Source organism: Lonchura striata, chromosome 1, assembly GCF_050655825.1.
Source record: "Lonchura striata isolate lonStrDom1 chromosome 1, ASM5065582v1, whole genome shotgun sequence".
NCBI lineage: Eukaryota > Metazoa > Chordata > Aves > Passeriformes > Estrildidae > Lonchura > Lonchura striata.
The window spans coordinates 44,977,947-45,000,574 of record NC_140703.1 but is presented as its reverse complement, the minus strand read 5'-3'; the positions used below and the strand labels follow the sequence as shown (position 1 = coordinate 45,000,574).

The 22,628-nt window shown below is 36.4% G+C and overlaps 1 long non-coding RNA gene across 1 annotated transcript in view; it reads right to left on the bottom strand.

The window, feature by feature from the left end:
- LOC116183737 (uncharacterized) overlaps positions 1-22,504 on the bottom strand; it is a 65,431-nt gene extending 42,927 nt beyond the window's left edge. Inside the window, exon 1 of the long non-coding RNA XR_004148423.3 lies at positions 14,669-22,504. This is a non-coding gene — a long non-coding RNA (uncharacterized LOC116183737). The remainder of the gene's footprint in view (positions 1-14,668) is intronic.
- Between the last annotated feature and the right edge of the window lie 124 nt (positions 22,505-22,628).

The window sequence follows — 22,628 nt, the reverse complement described above, 5'->3', positions numbered from 1 at the left end:
AATGACTACTCACTTTTCTTTACGTATGAAAAGTGTCCTTATACATTGTATAGTCAGTGAGCCTTCCCATGCTAGCAAGTGAGGAAACACAGACCCAGAGCAGTCTTCAAAGGAAGACAAAGGGTAGATACAAACCCTACAATTTCTAAAGGAATTTAACATGTATGGTTAATTTGTTTAAACTTGTGGCAACATTTGCTGAAATGTTTATTTACCTTAGAAGAGCTTTCACAACATTGACTTAATATGATATGTATGATGGAAAGCCCTAAATCATTCTAATAATTATTATTCCTAGTACATCCATCAGAGGTTTCTCAACAGAAGGGATGGTTACCTTTCTTTCAAACAGTTCTTTATATCTTTTTAGAACAATGGCTGAGGACACAAACTAACATATTCTATGTTAGTGACTATACCCACTTGCATACATTATGAATAGCTTATTTTATTTTCATATCTTTAATATTTTAGAAGAGTTTTTAGGCAGCTAGAATATGATCCATGAACAGTGTAGTATGAGAGCCTAAAAACCCTGAGGTAAATATAAAATGTCAGAAATATGTTGTAATGGATTTGCTTCAATTCCTTTTATAATAAAATTCAAATTAAAATTTGCAATATTCAAAAAAGAGCTGATAATCCAAATTCACATCTCCAATTCAGAAGGAGGGAAGTAGATACCCAAAAAACTTAAAAAATTTCCAAAAGGAAAAATTAAAAAAGTGGAATACAAAATTTTAACACAAATTTGTGTTATTATAATCTGAAGCAAATAGTATATCACCCTGCAAAACAAGTTGAAAACAGCTCTCTAATGAGGGAAAACACATGTTCTGTGGAGCTCTTAATTGTCTTCAAAAAGAATAATTTGACTTGTTACACCAGCCCTTTAGTTTATACTAATCGGCAAAACTGTACCATCATCAAGCAAGAGCAAGTAAACTGTTAATTCATCAAAGGCAAGCAGAGTCCTACCTAATATTTTTTGTGTTGCATATAAAATAAGTCATTAAATATTTGAGTGCATCAAACGGTCTTCAGTTCTGTTCATGTTCAGGACTTCACAGATGTGGTTTATCTTTCCAGGGGGAGAACATCTTTTAAGGAATCTATTCCATCCTTCTTGCACCACTTGTTCTATAGTTAACCAACAGACTCTAAAACACATCTTTATCCCCTGGTTTGTAGATCCTTAGGTGGCTGGTAGGCAGGTGAATAGAGTCTTTGTTCATGCTCTTCTGTTTTTCAATGGGATGCTGTCCTCTAGATGCTGCTTAATTATCCACTGCATTTATTTCTATAGATATGTATTCCATTTATACTATTAACAGTGATTTCCTTTAGAACCAACATTTGTGAAAAGAGGTCACTAGCTCTCTGAGGAAGATGACAGATCTTCTTAGTGTTATTACAGAATATTTGCCTTTTCCGGAAAGCTGTATGTTTCTAAATACTTCAAAAGGACAGAGTTCAATCAAAATAGTGCAGAATCAGACTATATATATATGTATATATATGTGTAACTATATGGATTTTAGACAAATGCAGGCAAGAAGTTGGCAATTTGTGTATGCCAACAACAAATGCCATAAAATTAGAAATAGGAAATGTCCCTTTTTCAGATTAAAGAATGGTATTTTAAGTCAGTTCTTCATATCAGGAAACTGTTAAACATCATATAGTCAAAAAATTATTTAGATCTAAGACCATGAAGTCCAACCAGCACTGCCAAGTCCACACTAAACCCTTTACTTTTAAATACCTCTGGGGATAGTAACACAACCACCCTTTAGACAGCCTGTTCCAAAGCCTGACAATTCTTTCCATGAAGAAATATTTCCTAATATCTAAACTAAACCTGCCCAGGTGTAACTTGAGGCCATTATCTCTTGTTCTATCATTTGTTACTTGGGAGAAGAGGCCAACCCCACCTGGCCACATCCTCCTTTCGGGCAGCTGCAGAGAGCAGTGAGCTCCCCCCGAGCCTCCTGTTCTCCAGGCTGACCCCCCCAGCTCCCTCAGCTGCTCCTCACAGCCCTTGTGCTCCAGCCCCTTCCCCAGCCCCGCTGCCCCTCTCTGGACACGCTCCAGCCCCTCAATGTCTTTCTTGCAGTGAGGGGCCCAGAACGGAGCCCAGGGTTGGCGGTGTGGCCTCAGCAGTGCTGAGTGCAGGGGGACGGTCACTGCCCTGCTCCTGCTGGCACAGCAGTGCTGATATAAGCTCAGATGGTTACACAGACACACTGCTGGCTCAATTCAGCCACTGCTGGCCAGCACACCCATCTTGGAGCTGGACAATACCCCTAGGGCATCTACAGTGTCACAGGACAATGATGCTTATGTAGCTTACCCACTCACAAACCACACTATCAAAAGCTAATCAGACTTTTGTGGTCCAGCATTATGTGTCCAGAATTATGTCCCATGTACAAGTTAAGAGATTTGAATATCTCTATTATCAATATACAAGGCAAGAAAATTAACATCTGGTAAGGGCATTGTTCAAAGTCTAGTATTTTTCTTGTTCCACAACCTTTTTGGATGTCATTCTTTTCTAACAGTCCCTCTGAAAGCAATAATCCACCAGAGATTTCCATAGAGGGACATGTTTTTATCTAAACCTCGACCTTGATTTTTAACTTTTTATTTTTACTGTGATTTTGGTCTCATCAGGATGAAAATGTGTTTCTAAAGAAAAGAAAACATTCAAAAGTACTGAAAAGGCATGTAGCAACAATACTGTATAGCAAGAGTGTGGCTGCCAACAACTTGACCAAAAACTGTCTGAAACTGCAGTGTTCCTATGAATAAATTCAGTTTTGATAAGCCAGCTAATTTGTTTAGGAGCATCTATAGAGCATTTGCATGGGCCATTTTCATTTAGTGCCTAACAGTATTCTGATGGATATCTGCTGATAATAATTTCTTCCTGTTTCAGGGCATTCATGGTTCAGAGATGCTGAATGACCCCATGGCTGAACAATCCTAATTGTTTTCCAATACAAAGCAATGACACAAGTTAGGATGGGAGAATCCAGGTGGTTAAGTATTTCAAAAAATACAACATTTTAAAGACAGTCACTCCATGCATATGCCACAGCAGAATAGTTTAACACATATATGATGCAGATATTGCATGGCCATTTACACAGTTTGCACATAGGTCTTCTATAGTTAAGAAATGCTCTTATATTCTGAATCTAGGCCTCCAGGTTTCTAGTGCTTCAGGTAAGGCTGCTCAATGAAATGTGCGATGTGCCCTTTTATGTTTGAATGAAAAAGGCCTAAATTATTTAATATGTATTGCTGCAGAATGAAAAGAGGTTATGCTGCTGCAGGAAGCAGGAATAAAACTCCTCAATTGGACTTCTTGCTTTTTCCACTTTGTAGTGTTTACATGTATAAAAAAAATCACTGATACCAAAATCTTATTTTCAGTGATCAAAGTGAGAGAATGTGTCAGTTGCTTCTGATATGGAATGTCTCAATATTGTTAGTGTTTGTTTCACTCCTTTTTAATTTAATAGCTCCATGGATGCTTGAATACATAATAGACCTTTTAAAATTCATCTTTTTGTCTGATGCAATTTTAGAATTTAGAGGAAAAGATCATCACATGATTTTGAAAAGGATTTAAAAATCATCCATCTCTGTCTTTACCATAGGCAGGGAAGCTCCTTATAAACGTGGGTGCTTGTCATGTAGGCACTGAAAGAAAAAAGTGAGTACAAAGTGGTGATTGTCTCTTTTTAATGCTTTGAAGCTCTCACTGCTAGCAATATACAGGCTTCCTCTTGTTGCTAACATGTCTGCCTGTTTTTGTTCAAACAGTTTGTTTTACAGAAATAGATCTAGGCTCACAGCACATTTCTTAATAGCTTCTCATTCCTAATACATATTAATGCCAAGTCACACACAATTTTATGTCACTTATAATACTGTAAAGTATTTATGCAGAAATTATGAATCAGAGAAAATGAGGTTGTAGGATTTTATGTTTGTATCAGGGAAACTTGTGCTTTGTCAGACAATGCTTCCAAGACAGGTATTTTTCACATCTCTTTAATTTTGTGGCATCATTCCTCTCTGACAATGAAATGCTACAGTTTTCTCATAATGAATGACTAAAATGGAAGCCAGGTGTGATGGGAATGAGCACTATGGATAGGTGAGGTCATAGAAATGAAAAGGAACCGATCATCTATCCCAAGAAAATTTGTATTAGTAATCTGGTATCTTTTCATTAATGACTGAGATGTTCTCTGAACATGATGTGCAGTTTTATTATGAGATGACAATAATTAACAAAAATTTAGGCTAAAATAATAGAGAAAATTGAAAGGTGGCACACACTGAAGTAATTATGGAAACTGGCAAGCATTTCAGAGCTCCATTTGTTTGCAAGAATCAACAAGAAGCTGGAAAAGGCAAAAATGCCTTAACATTCAGGGAATGCAATTCAGATATGAACAAGCTGATATTCATGGAGTTTTCCAGTTTCTATTGCATTGTTATCTGCTCCATACTGCAAATATATACACTCCTGTACTTGCCATTTGAGAAATGAAACAGCAAGAGGGAAAAGGCAGTGCATTTCATTGAAGCATGAGAATTAAAGTCAGATGCTTCAACATTCTCTCAGACTGATTTACCTCTACAATTCTGTGCAAATCATTACCATTTCATATTTTAGTGAGCCTACCAGTCCGTAAAGACTGTAATATTTTCTCATTTCACAAAGATGCTGCCTGTATTCATATGTATGTATAAAATATTTTTACAGATAGTGCAGCTATTATCATAGCTTAAAAATGAACTTGGTATTTGCCTTTGAGAAAGAAAAACCTTTCTGATGAAATCCCCAGAGAAATTTTCAGTTTCTGGTTTTGTTTTACTGCTTTGATGCTTTCAGTGCCTTATCTAAAGAATTAAAATGTCATTAAAGAAAAGCACCTTCATCAGTCTGAAATGCTACCTACAGTCATGATTTGTATGGAATGATCTCACGGACTACATTTTTTGTATTTTAAATGAATGCAGAGTTAATGTACTGTCTTAGAATAAAACAAAGTAACTCTGATTATGGTTGCAAAAACCTGATTTGCATTTCTTTATGTGAAGCCAAATCTCCCTCTGAACTTTTTAGTTCCTCTATGGCAGTCCCAGGAATCCCTATCTTTAGCAATACAGAGCAATATGTCTCATATTGTGCTTTGTATTGTAATCTGCACATTCCCAATGATTAATGGGATACACAGAATAATCATTAGAGTGTTAAAAAATTAAACTTGATACTATGGAATTTATAAAGCTTAAAAAATAAGCATATGTAATGTCTTCTAATTAACTGCCAGTTGCATTTAACCAATCTGCAGTATGAACTGTTATTACTTCTTTGCAAACAAAGACCAATGGACACAGAAAGTCCTTTCAAATCAGTTGTGTGCATCCATGATAACCCAGGTATCCATGTTATCATCTGCCTTACTGCACAGGATTTTTATAGCTTCCTGTGATGCATCTGATATTGACCACTGTCAGAAATGAGGACTCAGCCTCCATGAGCTTCAGGTCATGCTTATTTTCTACGTTAGATAATTCTGTCTTCAGTTTAACACTCTAGTGTAAAACTGCAGAAATCCAAATGGAATTAAAATGAAACAGTAGTTGGTACTTCTTCACTATTTTCACTGGAGATAAGACAGGCATGACAATTAGGACCTCCCTGATCTGAATCTCTTCACATATTTCCAATAAAAGCTTATGTAATGCTTTCTGATGTTTATACTTGCTCTAAGATTTGATACTGAGACGACTGACCTGGAGTGAAATAACTATATCACATAACAAGAATTATTAAAGAAAGAAGCAGAAAGTACTAATAGCTAATGACCATTTTATAGTATTTTTTTCTGAAATTACAGAAGCAGTGCTCATATCTCACAGTGGATATAACTAAAGTCTGCAAGCTGCAATGGTAAAATATATAATACTTCCACAATTGCTATGAACCAAATTTTGAAATTGTTTTATTCCTCATCTATAATATGACACAGCTTAAAATTATTCCAACAAAGAGATATTTACAAGTGGTCATACATATTTTGTTTGATTCTATTGCTGTTGGATCAGTGGACCTGATTGCTAAAATAAGTTGCAAGGTCTTTGATATCTAAATGTTTTCCCAGGTAAAGATTACATATGTCATTTAGAAATTTTAACTATACCAGGATTTTTTTAATTTAAAAAATCCTAGAAAAACAAAACAAAAACCCAAATACCCAAAAAACCCCCTGAACTCCAATAAACCAACTCACAAAATAGAGGTTTTGAATATATGGTAATATTTCGGTCATTAGAAATGGGAAGAGACAGACTTGTGAAATTAGAGATTGTATATAGAATGGAAACTCACTAGTTTTGATGACCTTATTTAGACTTCCATTTTACACCTGCAGTAATATAAGAACAAGTAATTCTAGAGACAATTTGTGTAGAGTAATGGATTTTCTGATTCACCAGAGAATTATTCTAGCATTATGTCAGTACAACATGGTATTGCAAAGACTCAGTATTTACCTTTTAAGTTTAATCAGGCAATTACATATCCAGATGAGGTAAATGGCATAAAAAATTCTTGGAAAAACCTGTTCAGTTTGGATCTGTAAATTTCTGTAGAGGAACACGGAAGGTATATGCAGATACACAGAAGACATATAACCAGAAGTATATATCCTGATATATCCAGATATACAGAAGATATATATCCATCTCTAACTTCTGCATTTATACCCAAACCCAGGGCTAGATAATAATTTGCAATTGCAAGTCTGTATATAAGTTCTAAAAATTAAGGCTATGGGCAAATAGTAGCTATTTTACTGTATTATTTTAATAGAGTGTTATCTGCTGAGTTGAATTTCTGATGTGATACCAGAAACAGTGTGCTAACATGTTGATGCTGAGAAACAAAATATGGAGGTTTTTTATCTGATGACTTTCATGAAGTGATATGAAAATATGATACTATAGGAAAATTGGCTATACTCACACTCCGTATAAAATGTCCCATATCCTCAATGATTCCATGAAGAAAAGATTAGGGGAGGGCAGAAGAAGGGGAGGATAATTGTAAAAAGAGTTTTAACTCTGTTCAAGTGTATCCTCTAAAAAAACGTTCCTTTGCCCTCTTCAGTGAGAACATTTCAAACCTTCAGATAATTTCATGAACAAATTGCCCACATATATAAGCAGAAACTTTGGTGTTCACAAAGATCAGAACTCCCTGGAATAACATAAACTTTTTCTATATTAGTAAAAGAGCAATGACAAATCAAAAATGTGTAGTGCTTCTTTCTTAGCTCATTAGCAATGAATTTGGATTATGAACTAATATTTTGATAGGAAAACTATATTTGCATTAAATAAAAGTTTGTTGAGGAAATGTTTCTGATGGTTTATAGTTTCATCAATATGTTAATAGAAAGTCAGCCAGGTGTGCTGTTATTCTTTCTATTGCCTTGAAAGTTATGCTTTAGAAACCTTACTCAAATCAACATTTCCATTTGGTACTTGAAAAGCATATAAAATTAGAAGAGAAGGAAGAGACAGAAAACCTGTTGTATCCAGTTTACAAGAACATCTTGCCATTGATTTATGTCTCTGCCTTTTGAAAGTGTAGTTTAAGATCTGTCCTTGAAAACACGGATCATATCACACTGCCAAGTATTTCACAGATATTAAGAAATGTGTCTTTTGCCATTGCTATGAAATCAGTTTGCATTTCCTGAAACAACATATAAAAATATTCAATATTAGTGCAGCTTAGGACATGAAATTAGACTTGATGCCTTCTATGGTTTTTGCAAATTGTCTAACACAGTAACAAATTAGCTGCAGAATTCCAAATGATAACCACTATTTCATCTTGAGTATCAACTCACAATAGACTTGCTTCTGGTATAATTTCCTGTGAAAATATATAAATATATATAAATATACATAAATATATAAATATAAATATATATATAAATATATATTAAATATATAAGTATATAAACATTTGTGTACATATGAAGAGACATATATATATATATACATGTACATATACATATACACATAATATAAAAATCATAATGTGTTTCTCTTGGTGTATTTTCAAATTTAGTAATTCTATCAATTAAAATGAAAAAAATCTATCTCCTTCTAATCTGTAGCTGCTCCAGATTTAGTATTGTGGTTCCCAGGTCTCTTGAGCTACATAGTTACTACAAAAACAACTGAAAAAATTCTGACAGGTTTAAGTTTTACGAGTAGTGTTATGACTAGTTTCTTGTCTCTGAGAAGAGTGTTTAAATATTGAAATATCTCTCTTGTGAAAATTGGTAATCCTTTGACACTTGGGATTTTTTCTGATTGGGATAGCAAGTTTGACACTTTTTTTGCAGAAGTTTGTGGGGATTTATTTAAATTTTTTTTACATTATCATAAACCAGAAAATTCAGAAAAAGGGTTAAATAATGATGTTTGCGATTATAGTAAAATACTTGGATATTTGAAAATTAGAGCAGCTTGGGCTGAGATTAATAGATGTCTCCAAGGCCCTATAATATCATTCTGTTTACATATGCCTCTTCATGGCTAAGTTTTGTAGCACATGATTTGCTTTCAAGATATAATAATATGATTTTCATCATGTGTTGCAATTTCAAACATGAAAAAGTGTTGATATATCATGGGAAAAGCAATCCATTCACATAGCTATTTCTATTTGAGAGAGTGAGGAAGGGATGTGCTTGAGTTATAACCCCTGTGAGATTCTGCAGCAGCAAAACCCAGACTGAAGTTAAAGCAGACTACAAAATAAAACAATTCAATTAATTTCAAAAGACCCCAGACTTTTCTCATTCTGATTATCTGACCATATCTTTATTTCCTAACAGGAAAAACAGTTTACTTGGAAAAATTATTTGCAGAAACTGCATTTTTCTGTTTACAAAAAATATAAAAAGTTCATTACCAGATTTTTCTGTGAATCCATAATAAACCAAAAAACTCTTAAAATAATATTTGAAATCACTTTGCTGCTGGATGTTGAATTTTCACATGAAATTTTATCGAGGCCTCAATGGTTTATAACAGCACAGGCTTCAGGGGCAAGCCGAGTGAACAGGAGATCAATGGACCTGCCTGGGATGTGTGACGGCACGCGTAATGAAGTCCAAAGTGAAGAGCAGCAGGCTCACATGTGCACAAGCTGTTTCTGAGTCCCTGAGCTTTATGTACAGCTAGGCACTGGACAAGATAATTGTGCCTGCTGTGCATCTGGAGGTGAGATTTGACAGCCCCTACACACACAGCTGAGTGGTCAGCCCTTTCCCAGATGAGAGACATGGAACCCGAATGTTAATTACCAGATCTCAACCCACTATTGCAACCTGCTATAACAGCTCCCAGATGGGGCTAACAGGTATCCATATACACTTCTCTCTTGTTCTGAAGGAAATTATCTTTTCCCCATTATACAGATATATGGCAAACACTGGTTCTTCATTCCTGAAAGGTCCCATCTCTGAAAGGTCCCAGGAGGCCCAGCACCTGTGGCCAGATCCAACCTACAGCTGTGGTGATGGTTCCACTGCAAGGCAGCCCTGCCCTTGCCCAGTCACAGCCCTGTTGATCCACAAGTTGATGTCCCATCCCTGTGCCCATGAACATCCTGGGCTGTTTGACATTGATTCCCCTCACCAGGTCTTATCCTGGTGCACATTCATGGGAGGCACCCTGATGTCTCCCACCATTTCCCAGGTAGCTGGAGCAAGTGCTTTAGCAACATTAATGAACTCCTGTTCTTTCCTTTCTCCTCAATGCAAAACCCCAATGCTTTCTGTTGTTTTGCTGCATACTGTAGTTTGATGACATTGGATCCACCCAAGTTTAGGGATACAACTGGAAGAAGTGTTCACTTGACACTTTCCTTCATTTATCAGCAGTCCTGGCTGATCAGGGAGGCCCCAGGCAGTAAATGTGATGCCCATCTATTAGTGGGGCTGGAGAGCAGATCCAGGGGACTACAGGCCTGTCAGCCTGACCTTGGGTCTGAGGAATGTCAAGGAGCATATCATCCCAAGTGACCTCACATGGTATGTGCAGGACTACCAGGAGATGAGGCCCAGCCAGCATTGGCTGGTGAAAGGCAGGTCCTCTTTAAACAACTTTATTTCTTTTTATGGCAAGTTGACCCACTTAGTAGACAAGGAAAAGATAGTGGATGTTGTCTGCCTGGAGTTTAGTCCTGGAGAAACTGGCTCATGGCTTGGACGGGTGCACTGTTTGCTGGGTAAAAAAACTGGCTGCATTGCTGAGCCCAGAGGGTGGTACTGAATGGAGTTACATCCAATTGGGTCACAAGTGGGATTACCCAGGGCTCAGTTTTAATCTGTTTAATACCTTTACTGATGACTTGGATCAAATGCATCCTCAGCAAGTGTTGAGACAACACTAGGGGTGTCAATCTGCTGCAGGGCAGGAAGGCTCTGCAGGGCAATCTGGACAGGCTGGATTGATGGGCCAAGGCCAAGTGCCAGGTGCTTCCTCGGGGTCACAACAACTCCAGGCAGTGCCACAGGCTGGGGACAGATTGGCTGAGAACCTGCTTGGTGGAAAAGGACCTGGGGGTGCTAGTTGACAGCAGCTGAACATAAAGCAATGTGTGCCCAGGTGGCCAAGAAGGCTGATGGCACCCTGGCCTGATCAGCACTGCTGTGCCAGCAGGAGCAGGGCAGTGACCGTCCCCCTGTACTCAGCACTGCTGAGGCCACATCTCACAATTAAGTCACCCTGAAGCCTTCTCTTTTCTAGGCTGAACAATTCCAATTCTCTCAGTCTCTCCTCAAAGGAGATGTGCTTCATACCTCTCATCAACTTGGTGGTCCTTCTTTGGATTTGCTCCAACAAAAAAGTGTCCTACCCATGTTGGGGACCTCAGAACTGGATCCAGTACTCAAGGTGGAGTCTCATGAGAGCAGAACAGAGAGGCAGAATCACCTTCCTTGAACTGCTGATGGCCTTACTTCTTTTGATGCTATGAAATTGAATTGAGTGTTAGGAAAATATATTAAATATTAGGAAAATAGATTGAATGTTAGGAAATATTTCTTCTCCAAAATGGTTGCCACACATTGAAACAAGCTATCCAGGGAAATGGTGGAGTCTCCGTTCCTGGAGGTACTCTAAATACAAGTAGATTTGGTACTCAGAGACATGGTTTAATAGTGGGCTTGACAGTAGTTGTTTAACAGTTGGTCTTAGTGTTCTAAAAGGTATTTTCCAAACTAATTTATTCCATGATTCCTTGATTCTATGATTTGCATTCAAAGCAATTCATATTTTCAAGATGTTTCTCACTTGAAAATTAGTAATCCAATTTGCATGCTTTTTCATGCCGGTACTACACACTAATAAATTGTATACTAGCAATGCTCACATATACCATGTTGACCACTAAGCAGGCAAAGCAATGTCCTGTTCCCTAAAATATAAGGAATACAAAGCCAGGAGTTGCTTTTTGGAGTCCTGTATTTGATGTGTCAATTTATGATCTATGTTACCCTGAAATGGCTCTCTTAAACATGTAGCAGCTTGTTGACTTGTTCACACATGGTATTGTGCCATTTTTAAATGTAGTTTACAAATTTAAGATATGTAGTCAGGTGTTGATTCATATTTAAATGCTAGAAGATCAAACTGTGTAAAATGCCTTAGTAAATATTTTAGACATATTAAGAAAGCAAAGAGGAGAAAGAAAACAAGTACTGACAACTGGTAGGAGCTTTTATACTACACTCGACATGTATTTGAATATCTTTTACAGCTTCTGTTATTATAAACCACTAGTTAGTGGTTAATATTATAAATTATTCTTTATGAACATAAAGAAGGAAAAGCATATCAGATTTGTCAAATTGATTTTTATGTGAACTATGTGAACTATGTGAACATGTGAACTATGATTAGACAGGGAAATACTACTGCTGTATTACTGGAAGGACCCAAGAAAGGAACGCATATATGATTAAAGCCCTTATCATATAGTCAGTCTTCAATGTGTTATACCAGTATTTAGAAGACTTAGTTGTTCATACATCTTCTGCATTTCTAGTTGTCTCCCACAGACTTTCCAAACCTCCTGGGTTTTGTCATGGTAACAGCTTAATTTATCTCATTTCAGCCTGTGTGATGAAAATTTGTCAGAGAACTCTCTACAGTGCCTCCAAACATTTGTTTGCTTTGGTATTCTGTCGTGGTTTGACATGGAAAAGAATTTTTCTCACAAGGAAGAGGTCCATTTGGATATTGACCAATTGAAGGTGGACACGCCTCTGAGAACACAGAGGGGTTAAAAGCAGAATTCCCAGGGGAACTCGCTCTCTTTGGTTCCGCTCAGCCCCAGTGCAGCCTCTCCCCTGCCCGGCCGTGGCTGGGTGGGGAGGGGAAGCCCCATGGCCTGACTGAGGTGGGCCCAAGGGTGGAGGGACTGGAACCAGGCTGACCCCTGCAGATGGAAGGGTGGAGAAATCTGGGATGTCTCCATTCCCCCCACAGACTCTCTCTCTCTTGAGAGAGAGAAAGAGACATCAGCAGTTTTATCAGCAGTTTCACCGTAGGGAAGGAGAAGAGCAGGGGGGCTGCAAGGTGCCCAGGTGCCTGTGGGAGCCAGAGCCTGGGCAGAGAGCCATCCCTGGGAGTTGGGACTTTTAACCCTTCCTGAGAAATGAAAGCTTTGTGAAATTTTTCTCCTCCTCAGTTTGAAAGAGAGGAAGAGAGACAGCTTGGACCCTGGGATGTTAGGAGAAATTCTACGTGGGAGGAGATGATGGAGTGGCTTTTGGCTGGACTTTTTCTTGGTAGCCACAGACTGAACCGATCTTTTCCTCCAAGAGAGACTGTATTTTAGGAGGATGCCAGTGAGCCAAAGAGACCATGCTTCAGCTGGGAAAAGACAGAAGTGGAGCGAACAGAGGAAAGTTAGGGGGTTTGTGGTGGTGCCCCCTGTCTTCAGAGAAGAAGAAGAGAATAAGATCTCTGCTCTTGGACCCTCGGCCCCAGACGAAAATGGGGGGGTCTGAAAAATTGAACTGTTGCTTTTTTCCCCTCTTGGCAGGGCATCCTTGAAAAGAAAAATCCTAAAAGCAGTCTGTCCATCCATGCATTGGTGGTGAGAGCACTGTGCATGGAAAGGGGAGGGTCACTATAAGCAAACTTTATTCTCCAGGCGGTGCCATGTGTGACATGGAAACACAGGATGTGGAGCTGTGTTTCCTGGGGGGTCTGTGGCACAGGAGGGGCTCTTCTCTCCCTCAATGGACTGAGTATCGATTGTCTGGAGGGTAGAAACCTGATTGGGGTCCAGGTTGTGTCTCGCTGTGGTTTGTTGGAGTTGGGTGGTGGGAGGAGGAATGCTTTGCAAGGTTTTCATTTTGAATTTTGTGTGGTTTTTTTTCCCCTTCTTTTTCCTTTTATACTAGTATAGTAGTAGTAGCTTAATAAAGTTTTTTTCTGTTATTAAGCTTGGGACTGCTTTGCTCTGTTCTCGATCGCGTTTCACAGCATTCAATTGAGAGATTGCATTTTCATGGGGGCATTGTGCCAGTGTCAAACCATGACATATTCTGAATTTATACCTGACAATACAGAAAAATTTCAAACTCTTTTTTTTGACTTACTAAACTGAATTAATATGAAAATTGGTTACAATGGCCATTGTGAAGTAATTTTGCCCCATTTCCTTCTTAGATCTGGTAGTATATGGCCTATCATGGCACTTAAAACAGTATTTTGAAATAAAAGTTTTCAATATTTTCTTAATATTGACTTAACAGACAAGAGATGGACTTCACCATTCATTAAAAGCATACTGGAATAAGGAGCTACCAGCCAGGCACAACAAATATCCAAATCCATTCTAAACTAAACTCAGCTTGGGAAGGTGTAGCCAGCAATCTTGGGGAAAATTAATATTTTATGTGTGCCTTCAGTGTCCAACATTTGCAACAGACTTTGTTGTTAAATTCTGCACTGAATTCCACCTAAGTCCATATTTTAATTGAGCATATTACTACTGGAAAATACTTTGAAAAATATTTATGAACAAAGGCATTTTAAGAATTTATATTTGCAGGAGATGTAGCTAGTCCAGCAAAATTTTCCATGTAAAAAACTGACTTTTAAAATGGAGCCCGCTCTTTGCCATTACATAACTGGGGTGTTGGAAATACTTATTTGAATTATTTAATTAAGAATTATTGGAAAAGAAATGACTTTTGGCCAAGATTGCTGATCACTAGTGAAAGCCAGCTGAGCTTACTAGTCTTACCATGATGGTTTCATACAAGGATATCACTTCTACAGAGTAGGTTTTTATTTTATTTTGACGGTGCCCACTGTCTGATGTGCAACACAACCCTGACAGATCTAAAGAAAGAAAAAGTTACTGATTGTTTCCATGTGTATTCATGAGAATGCAGATTACAAAACCTTTCAGTGGTCTCTGTTGTTGGCTGTGCTTTTACAAGCAGCTTCTTCAGAGAAGAAAGTCAGGCAAATGATTACAGCTGAAGATATTTCACTGACACAAACACAAACTAGACTTGATAAGAATCCTCACCTTTAGTCGCCTTATTCCTTTTATCTTGGGAGACACTCATTAGCTTTGGGAGACACTCATTAGCTTCTACTTCAGTGAGAGCTAGGCCAAAGCTGATCCGAAGTCCAAGAAAAATATTCAGCCTGTGTGGAGACGAGAAATTTGATGAAATTTGCAAACAAAAAAGAGCAAAATGTGTCATCTTACTTGATATAAAATGTTGTCCCACTCAGTACTTAGCACAGATGCTGCCTGAGTGAGTCATTTGTGCAATATACTATAAACACAAATCAGTTCGTTTCTTGGAAAACACAGAGAGAAACTTGAGCTTGTTCATATTCACAGAGCTATTCCATTTCTATTTTGAAAGTTTGGTCTGTATGAGGTTAGCAGAATTAGGAACAAATTATAAAAGAGTTGGTTTTTTATTGAAGTTTGTCTTCTGTTAGCTACACAGATATGAAGGACATGCCAAATGATTTTTAAAATATTGGATATGTCTTGTAATTAAAATTTGTTGTGAGTCTTTTTCTGCTCACTTTTCTAGGCTTTGATTCAGCAAAGCACTTAAACATGTGCCTGATATCAATGCCATCAAGTAGTCTCATGGTAGCCAAGTGAAACAAGCATATGGTAATGAAAATATTTAAGAGGACTTGTGCAATTGTTTTGCCTATAAGCACACGGGATAGAGGTAATTATGTATCAATTTCTGTTTTGATGCATAGTGTTCTTCTGTTTTTTATCTTCCTTACATTCTTTAATCATCTATTTTAAAATAGAATATCAAAGTATGTTACAAAAATATGCGATCAGACTGCTGCCAAGTCATTTTCAATTAAAAAAGAGGAATTTTTATGTTCAGCTGAAAATAAGACACTTGAATTTATTGATAGTTTAATATTATTTGTAAACAATTTATTCTGAAATTTGCACATGTACTTAAGAAGTTATACATTATAAATTTGGAATGGTTTGGGTTTTTTATTAAATATTAATTAGCTCTGCTAAATGGCTTGGAAAGAATCAGCAGATGTCTTTATCCTCTGCTTAAAATTTGTGGTAACAAACTAGCTATTTCTAATTTTAAACAGGGATGACTGCCCAGAACCTGCTTTTGGAGTATCAAAACATTATTTTTCATGATATGGATAGAGCTTCTGAATGGTTGCTTGCACAGAAAATTAGCTCCCATTTTGTCCCATTTTGAGAATAAAGGTTCTTCATGGCACGTGGATGTTTTACTTCTTCATAGTACTGCCTATACTTACAGAATTTCACAGTCACAAAAAAACAGAGGCAGTAATGCTGCAGCCCCCTTACCCTCAAATAAAAATTGCTAAAAACTCTGCATTTTACAAGATTTCAAAGTTATTAAATTCTGTGCATGTAGAAAATTCACAGCTTTTCCCCCTACGGTTACTATACAAGCTGGGACAACATTATATATTCTGTGTTGAATTTGTGTCAACTTCAGAGTGAAATCCATGCACATTGTAGGTTTTGCCCCACTGAGTATTAGATATTAGACCCATAGTATAACCAGGGCCTAATCTTCTGAGCTTTAAGCTTTAAGCTTTCTCAGTGATGAGGGCTTAACTAATTTTCACTCCAAGAAATCACCTTGCTTTAGATCAGTGGGGAAACCATCAACCAGGGCGAAAGTTGGCTTATTTCAAAAAGAAGTACTTAGTCTTCTTGAAGAAGGGTCTCTGGCTTTGGAATTTGCTATACCAACGCTTGACTGAAACACCTGAGTATCATCTGAGTATCTGTCCAAACAGCTGGTATATATTTATTTGTGCATGTGTGAGAGTGCATACTCAGTTGCTGCAGAACAAATGGGCAGCTTACATTATTTGAGTTTAGGAACGTATACCTTTGAATTATGCTACTGTTTTTTAGGTCTAAATGAAGTTTTTTTTCAAAATTATTAAATTATATTGAGGTGATTTGGAGCCTTTCTAGCATTTTAAACTACTAAGCAGGCAGGAAACAAATAAATGCTAAAGCTTTCTCTGATTTCAGATCATTACATATTCTCATTGCTACCCAATATAACTGCAATTTGTTCCTGCAAAGTTAGCATTATAATATAGCTCACAGAATTAATGTTTTAAAAATATCTCTATAAATGGTGTATGCTATATTTACTATAGAAACTGAAATTGCAAAGGTTTCTGAATCTCCCAAACCCTCACATTATGTATTTTCTTTCTGTTAGGTTGAAATATAGGAGACCATTTTCTAATATGCTATGAAGGAGAAATACTTCTGATTAAATAGGACTATTACACTTGCCTTCAGACTTGGAGAATAGATTTCCGCTAAACATAGTCAAGGTCAGAACTGAATGGAGAGTATTTTGTTTCATAGAGGTTGATACCAACTCCTAGAAGTGGCTTAATTGGCCACAGTTGATGGTATCGATAATGAATCAATGGCATTGTTACAATAGTGTAGAGCAGCAGGTAAGAGTGAGGGGCTAAGAAATCTATATTATTTTAGTATCTTGAAGTTGGTTGCTAAGCACTAGCATGATGTGGAGAATGTATTTAATGCCATTCTGAGAAGAAAAAGAAATAAGAAATCGGATATTAAAAAAATGCAGCTGCTGTTTATAGAGTCACAATTACTGGAGATGATTTAAGATATGAGGTTTATAAGAGCTTGCTCAAAAAAAATGTAGATTGCAGTAGAAAGACAAGAACTCCTTTACAGTATATTATAGTCATCAGCAGTTCTATGGGTCTATAGTTGGAGTAAGGGGTGGTGGTAGAAAGAGTGAGCATAGTTAATTGGTTTAAATACAAGCATTTGTTCAGGATTTGTACATGCTTCCTTTTCAGAGAAAGTCAGCCAGTAGTTATCCTGTCCTGGGACAGACTCTTCAGGTATTTTCTTATAGTTTTGGAAAATCCAGAGTAGCAGTGTCATTATTGACACTGTAAAGGATAATAGGAAACAACTATTCACTTTATTTCACAGCACAGAAACTAACAGACATGAAATTAAATTATGGGGTAGCAGTCTTCGTGCAAATAAAATAAGTTAATTTTGTGCAGTACTCATAATTAAGTCGTCCAACCTACTGCCACATGGTACTAGCTACGTCAGAGGCATTGATGAGTTCAAAAAGTAATAAAAGAAATTCAGAAAATAAAATTCCATTAAAACCTGTTTAAAAAGTGCTTCTGAGTCTGCAATAATCTAATTCACAGACTGGGAGTTTATCTGAGAGCTATCACTTATGGTTGCCCCATGCTTATTTTATTTATCTGGGTTTTTCTTAGCCCACATCACACAGGTTCCTGAATGAGGTGAAACTCTGATTTGACTGGGCATAACTACTCATATTTTCTTATATATTCTTTATGTTAACTTATGACATGATGGGACAAAATTTCTGTTTAGGTTTGTTCTTGACTTGATATTGCTTTAATACTGCAATATGATTTTTACAGACCCCCCTGTTAATCCTTCAGACCTGGATTTAAGGATATTAACCAAAACACTACAGATTTTATAATTTTATCTTCTTTATTGTTCCATTATATGGTTTATCCAGCAAAAGTCCTTCTGTATAAAGCAAGCGAATGAAATGCAGACTTCTGCTGTGGTGACATTGATACCCTTAAAATGTCACTTGAATAGGTAACAGAAAGCATTTTGACAGTCACAGATTTCTTCCATTGGAAAAGCAGCACTTGATCCAAGCTAAGGCTATGCTTCAGAACTAGACTTTTCTAGATAGGAAGAAACGAAGCCAAATCTAAAGGAGAACATCAAAATTCAGTGAATTCCACAGGGTAATAATTAAAGGAATTGTTATATTTTTATAATTTTGTTTCTTAATTTGCACAGTGATGGAGCTCTGTGAGTCAGTACTATGAGTAAGAAGTGACAAAAAAAAGCCCTACTTACTCTCTGTTATGCCTCTTCCTTGATGAATTTATACATGCAGGAAAAGTGTAGACTTGGCAGATCTACCACTGTTCTTTCCCATGTCCCAAGTCTAAACATCCAGCAAAACTCCTCAGGAATTTCACAATATACAATTTTAGCTTTAACCATCTCACTGTCTTAGTATTTATAACTGAATTGTATTTTTTTTTCAACACAAACTATTACAAAATGGAGAAAAGTAGTAACCTGGGTACTGCTGGTACTCTAGAGCACACCCACTAGTTTTTCCTTATGGGCTAGTAATTTTGAGTTTTTACAGCATATTTTCACTAAGTACACCTATTACTGCTGATCTGTCTTTGATGCTACTGGAATTCTTCACATTAAATGAGTTAAAGTGTCAAAGCTGTAGTTACCTGTGTAGACTGGTACAATGCATTTCCTACATTTACTGCTCATTAGCACATGTATGAAGTAGCTTCATGCACCTAGTATATCTGTAATGAATATTAAACCATCTCATCTACTCATAATAATATAATGGCTCCTGTGATGACAGACTCTGTTTGCATAGGAAGCAGATGTTGATGTTTACCTAAATGTAATTTGCAATGATGAGTGGTGGTGAGCTGGGTTTTTTTTGCCAGAACAATTCAGCCTGTGTTAAGTTTCTGCAAAATCCATTGTGGTCTCTTAGGTCATTACAGATACACATTTTATCTCAGTGAATAAATGGGACTCTATATCAAGATATTAAATTATGAATATAAGAAAACTATTTATTTAAAGATGCATATACTAAGTCTCTGAAATGTGATGTCAAGGAAAAATTCTGCGTAAACTTCAACCAAAGATGAAAATAGGACTTGTTGGGTTTATAAATGTATTTCTGACAAATAAATATAGTAGGAATTATTCAGAGAGGGTGCCAGTAGCTAGAAAATGAAATCAGTAACTCGTAATGTTGAAATAAAACACATTTATATTAGTAGAGGAGTGCCATAAACTACAATGAATTACAAAAGGATTATATCAATTCCCCATCATTTAAAGTCTTTAAATCTAGGGTGGAAATCTTTCTAAAAGATACTTTTTAGTTCAACTTGACAAAAATTGATGAATGATTTTTTTATAATCTCTGTTATGTCATAGATAAAAAAGAGCAATATTGGGATTTCTTTTGGTTTTAGTATCTGTAAAATCTTTGATATAATGAAATACAATCAGATAAGCACATCTATTTTACTTCTGAATTCTCTATATATTTTTTACTTTTGGACATAAGTTACAACTTTAGATAAATCATGTTTCAGGAATTCCTGTTTTGAATTTGAAGCTGTTCTCTATGCCCAGATATTTTGTAATCTCTTTCTAATCCCAAAACATGTCTCCTCATCATCACACTCATATTTGGAACTGGGGACATAACAGCATTTCTTGATGAACAATAATTTATTCTATGAGTTTCAGGCTCACTTCTCTGAATCTCCTTTTTTATTGTTGGTATATTGCAGATATTTGGTTTTTGTCACTTCTTGGAATCCTGAAATTAGGTCTTAATGAAATTCATAGTCAGCCATAAATCTATAACTGTAATGATCATATCAGTGCTATATACAGAGAGCTTCAAAAGTCCCTACTCATTTCTGAAAATATTCTGTGTTGGACAGAAAAATGTGGAAGGCATGTCCAGAAGCAATCTTTTCCTTTGTTGTTTCCTAAATCATACCACTGGCTCAAGAGACAATAAACCCAGAGAAAATACAGATCTTCTGTCTCTCCTTATTTTCATCAAAGTGGATGTGGTACTGCTTGGCTGAAAGTGGTATTCTAAATTTAAATCACTTGCAGTTACAGTGGACTTATTCACATTTTTTTCCAAATTTTGGGGTTCCTTGAAGAGTCATAGTTGTCTAAACATTTTAAAAAATTAGTCCGCACTTCAATGTGAATAAAGATTGTGGTCTGATCACTTGCAGAATACTGGCCTTAAAATTTCTGCTTCAAGTCCATTTGGAATGATCTGGAGTCTGACGTGCATTTGTAACTGTATCTGTCTATATTTTTTTTTCTTTTGGAAAGACAACACCTTTCCACTCTCTAAGGTCTTCCTTTGGGGGCTCTTTTGAAATTAATTCTCTGGGTTTTTTTGCTAATTTTGTCCTGCTGCATCTCTTCTGTATCCTGAAAATGCCTTTCCCTCCTTGACATTTAGACTCTTCAAGTATTTATAGATTGTTACCATGTCCCCCTTTAGTAATTTCTTAGACAAACTATGCATATTTATCGCTTGCAATCAATCCTCATACATCAATCATTCCAGAAGTCTAATCATTTTTGCAGCTTTCTTCAGATCTTCTTCCAATATGTGAATATCCTTCTAATAAGGTACCTAAAATTAAATACAATGGGTCATATCTGCAGCTCATGTAAATCAGTGTGACTGTGCTGAAGATTGTTGATTCATGCTAGCTGAAGTTAAAGAGCAACATTTCTAATACGAAGATATCAAAACCGTACATATTATGTGAAGTGAGCCTAAAATCACACAGAGCTTTTTTTTTGTAATAAATCTTCTTTGAATTAATTTCCATCACTTAGCTACAATTTTGAATAGAGAATTTCCAGTTTGCTCCCTTTAAAACATCAAAATAATCTGCATTTTTTCATTTTTATTAGTGTTTTGAGGAGCTCCTTCAATATCCCTGAAATACTTCTTTCCATCCTTGGCACAGCCATGTGTCCCACACCTCTAACTGGAGACCGTGGCCACACAGAGGTGATGCAGGTTTAGAGTGGCTGTGGGTAGGATGGTTCTAGCCCAGAAGGTATCAAGCATCAATGGCTGGCATCCTCCCAAAGCTTATCTCCTATGTCTTCTCCTAAGAGAAATATTATAACCCACCTTGCAGCAGCTTATCTACCTTTGGAGTCCTCTTTGTCACCCTATTGGCTCCATCAAACATCCATCCCTCATCACATTCATTCCAAAATCAGATATTTGTGTCATTATAATCCAACAAAGGTTGTTCAGATTCATAGTAGAGAAAGATATGCTTCTTTTTTAAAACTTTTTTTCAAACAAACTATGTCTAGAGGGCAAAAGTAGCAGCCCTAATTAGGCTACTAACAGCTCTAGGCTTCATGAATTGTCAATGGAGATGAATATATTTTTATTCTGGATAATTAATACAGCATTTAGTGGAAAAAATTAGCCCTAAAAATAAGTAAAAATGAAATTTATAAATAACATACAAGATAAGGTATCACTGCTAGCTGTGAAATGGTGTCTTTCCATTAGAAATACTGTAGAAGGGCTTTCATAATTAAATTTAACAGGATTAATCTCCTGTAATATATTACAAATACACACACACATACACAAGTAGTGAAGAAACTTATTTGACTATGTCACTGTGGTCAGTTCTGTCCTGAACTGACACTACTTAGGGGGAGAGTTGCTGTTTCTGGACTGTTATTTTCCACAGTACTGAATTTATAATTTTTCTTTTTTCACTAATATGCAATACAACTGGCCGTACTTTGGAGAAATCTTTTTTCTAAATGCTTTGTGAGTGAGGTGGCACTTGGTTTCAAACCAAGACAGCATTTTCTTCAGGGAGCACATCGTTCAGACTAAAACTTCTTTATTTGAAAAAGTACAGAAGCTAGGCCACTTTGATAATAATAAAGGAAACGTATTGACTTATTGCTGTTTTAAAAACTGTTTTGCATATGTGCCTTCCCCCCTTCTTTTTTTTTTAATTTACACAAATTTCTCTGGTATTTTCATTTTATGTGAAGGTTTCCTGCTTGATTTCCTTCAGAACCATTTAGTACATCTTCTATTTCCATAGGCTTATAATTCCACAGGGAGGAGTAAAACAAATGCCATCTAAGCTATATATATACTGAAAAATCTTTCCATCCAATACTGAAGTAGTCCTGTGATAACATGGAAGTCATATGTATTTGTTCAAATAATTAGGGCCACAAAATTGGGATAAGGGGGATTAGTATTTTTGTTATACATACATATATATATATATATATATATATATATATATATATATAT